The sequence below is a fragment of the Euprymna scolopes genome, chromosome 7 (genome assembly GCF_053919585.1).
Source record: "Euprymna scolopes isolate OS-2025 chromosome 7, ASM5391958v1, whole genome shotgun sequence".
Classification (NCBI taxonomy): Eukaryota; Metazoa; Mollusca; class Cephalopoda; order Sepiida; family Sepiolidae; genus Euprymna; species Euprymna scolopes.
In genome coordinates, this window is record NC_136488.1 from 171,682,540 (window position 1) to 171,686,230 (window position 3,691).

The following is a 3,691-nucleotide window of genomic DNA, read 5'->3' on the forward strand; positions in this document are numbered from 1 at the left end:
GGCCTTAGTGCTTGTGCAGTGATAATAGCTTAAATTAAAGTTTAAACTGCAAAAGTCAAGTATCATGCTTCAGTTGTGTTGTGCTCTAAACAAACATTCGTTTTGAATGCGCCCCTGTCTTACCAAAGAACCTACTGCTGATTTTATATAGTTGGCCTTACTTGTTTTGTGGTGATAATGGTTTGAATTTAAATTGTAAATGAAAAAGTCAAGTATCATTGTGAAATTGTGCATTAAGCAGGGACATTCATTTCGAACACGCCCTGGCATACCAAAAAACATACTGTTGATTTGATATATCGGGCCTTTCGGCTTGTGCGGTAATAAAACTTCTCAAATGTATTTATGATGTTAGACTGTGTAAGGTGTTAACTTTGGTCAAAATCACCTGTTCCTGCTTTCATCGGATTTTTTCGATTATTGATCGAAGTCATTTCGATACAAAATCTGTCTGAGAACACTGCCAGACACATAAAGTATATTTGCATGAAATTTCATAAAAATCGGTCCAGCCGTTTCGAGTCCATAGGGAATGAACTTACAAACACGCAGACAAAATTATTTGTATTTATTTGCGAACTATTATCCTCATCTTTTTTGAGTTGTTGTTTTAACAACGTTTCGTCCAACTATTCCTCTGGCCTTCGTCAGGTTGGTTATTATTATTATTTTCACATGCACGCATGCACGCATGCACGCACACGCGCACACACACACACACACACACACACACACACACACACACACACACACACACACACACACACACACACACACACACACTGCGAGAGGATAGAAATGTTAAATCTCTTAATTGTATTCTCAAACTGTGAAACAACAATAAAAATATAAAGATGATAACAGTCTGCAAATAAAGAAATAAATATACAAGTTACTCATCTCAAAGGGCGCCAATAATTAAAAAATTCTTCATATATATATATATATATATAAAGAGAGAGAGAGAGAGAGAGAGAGAGAGAGAGAGAGAGAGATAAAAAGAAAAAAAAAACGAGATATGTGTTCACTGTTCATCAACGTTTCGTCTTTATTTCGAGACTTCCTCTGGATGATTGAGATTAAGAAAACAAAAACACCAGTACAAATATTTGAAACAAAATTTTTTTCCATCCAGAGTAGAGTGCCCCTTTTTTTGGAGTTGGATTTTCCCCCACATTAAAAACCGACCTTGTGTCTAACTCTGCCCTCGTGGGGAGGCGAGTTATTAGAAAAACGCTGATTAAATTTACAAATAAAATTAGATATTTAATATTTAAAACAAAACATGGCGAGAAGCCAAGCCGTGAAACGCGATTTCGTGAGGAGAATCCATTGCATTTTCATTAGAAAAATGAACAGTTGTCATTATTACTACTACTACTATGCCTACGACTAATACTACTACTAACACGTCTATGCCTACACAAGAAATTTATAATAACAACTACTACTACTACTACTGCTATCCTTACTACTACTGCTACTAGTTCAACTGCAACTTCTTCAATAGTATTACTACGTATTTTACTCCAACTTCCATCGTCTCCTAACAGCAGTCGTCGTGGCCGAGTGGTTAAGGCGATGGCCTAGAAAGCCATTGGGGTCTCCCCGCATAGGTTCGAATCCTATCGGCGACGTTTGAGTTTTTTGTCTTGAAATTGTTAAAAATTATTAGCAGGCTACCCGGCGTTGTCCGGTCGTAGAATATGGCTTACGCATGATAATTAATGCAGATACTGTAGTTGTTATTATAGAGCCAATTCTTTATTGCGTATTTTTGGAAGTTTTATATATATATATATATATATATATATATATATATATATATATATATATATATATTAAATTTATTTATACAACCATTGATGGCTACATATGTGCATACATGTTTGTTTCTGGAATCACCCGTGCTTAGGGAGATTACGTCTTCAGGCCATGAATTATCTTCGAAAACTAACATTTCAAGACACAAAAAAAATCTTGCCTCATTTCTTTTACAAAATTAGAAATTTTGTCACCTAATAAGTATATATATATATATATATATATATATATATATATATATATATATATATATATATATATATATATATATATATATATATATATATATATATATTTATTTACCAGTGGTGAAAAAACCGGACTAGAGTGTTCAATGTGTAGCCAGAGCAGTATATAGGAAATTTATTACTGTGAGTCCAGAATGAGTTTACATCTTGTTTCAACTAGGGGAAAATCCTCAAAAAGAAGAGGAAATATCCGACTAGCATCGTCAGAATTTATCTATGACGAAGCTAGTCGGATATTTCCTCTTCTTTTTGAGGATTTTCCCCTTTCTGAAACAATATGTAAACTCATTCTGGACTCACAGTAATAAATTTCCTATATATATATATATATATATATATATATATATATATATATATATATATATATATATATATTCTTTTTGCCTCCTGTTCCCCTTACCTCACTCTTTTTTTTTTTTTAACCAAGTAAGATCTGTGACTTACTTGTAGTTTCATTAAATACTTTTATATGCAAAATCCGATCCTGCATTTTGCTAATTCCTGCCCTCTGATGAGAAGGAGTGTATTTCTTCGAAACTCTGCAGATTAAGGACTATCCACTTATCTTGTGTTTCCTTTTTTAAAATTAAATATGTTTTTAACTTTTTTTCAAGATGTCTTTTAACATGTTTTATTAATCATTTGTTCATATATATATATATATATATATATATATATATATATATATATATATATATATATATATATAAAACTCAAATGATCTTGTAACGATGTATGTAACCCACTTTCCGGTTTACGACATCCAGTTGAGCATGCGCGCATGAACTGCGCACTGAAATATTAACGTTATTATTTCAAAATTATTATTTAACATGGGAAGAGTGGGTTTTAAAATAACTTAAACGTAATACAGAAATGAACGATGTAAAAAAAAGCAGATATATCAAAATTTGAATTTAACTATAATAAGTATTATGGTATCTTTTAAGTGCACATTTACCTATAAGTATGGCCAACCAATTGTAAATTTAACTGTAAATGTTTTTTTCAAAAATAATCAATTATAATAAACAGAACGACTCATAGAAATCTATCTATATTCTTTTTTATTTTAATATACTTTCATAGAAATGTTTCTGTTATGTAAAAAAAAACAAACCCTATTTTCTTTACGTCACAAGTATCACGCTCATATATGAATTCCATAGCTAATATAACGTACTGACCCAACGGGACACGGGTAGTCTAGTATATATAAATATACTAGACTACCCGTGTCCCGTTGGGTCAGTACGTTATATTAGCTATGGAAATGAGCTTCGTTTGATTAGACTATTTAATTTCTTTTCTATTTTTTTTTATTATGCAGGGCGAAAAAAAAAATAATATAAGCTCCATGTGTTGTTTGAAGTTGATCTCGGTGGTGCTTTTCGTCTGTTGAAGAAGACATCATGTGTGAATATTATTTTTTGTGAGAAGGGCTGGGAGCGGTGAATGCGTGCAAGCTGCAAGTGCCCAGTGTGGAAGAGAGGAGTGCCTATATATATATATATATATATATATATATATATATATATATATATATATATATATATATATATATATATATATATGTGTGTGTGTGTGTATATATATATATGTATATATATATATATATG

General features: G+C 31.5%; 1 non-coding gene across 1 annotated transcript; it reads left to right on the plus strand.

Annotated features, from left to right (window-relative positions):
- Positions 1-1,555: 1,555 nt before the first annotated feature.
- Trnas-aga (transfer RNA serine (anticodon AGA)) lies at positions 1,556-1,637 on the plus strand. Its single transcript has one exon. It is a non-coding gene; the product is annotated as a tRNA-Ser (tRNA).
- Positions 1,638-3,691: the final 2,054 nt, after the last annotated feature.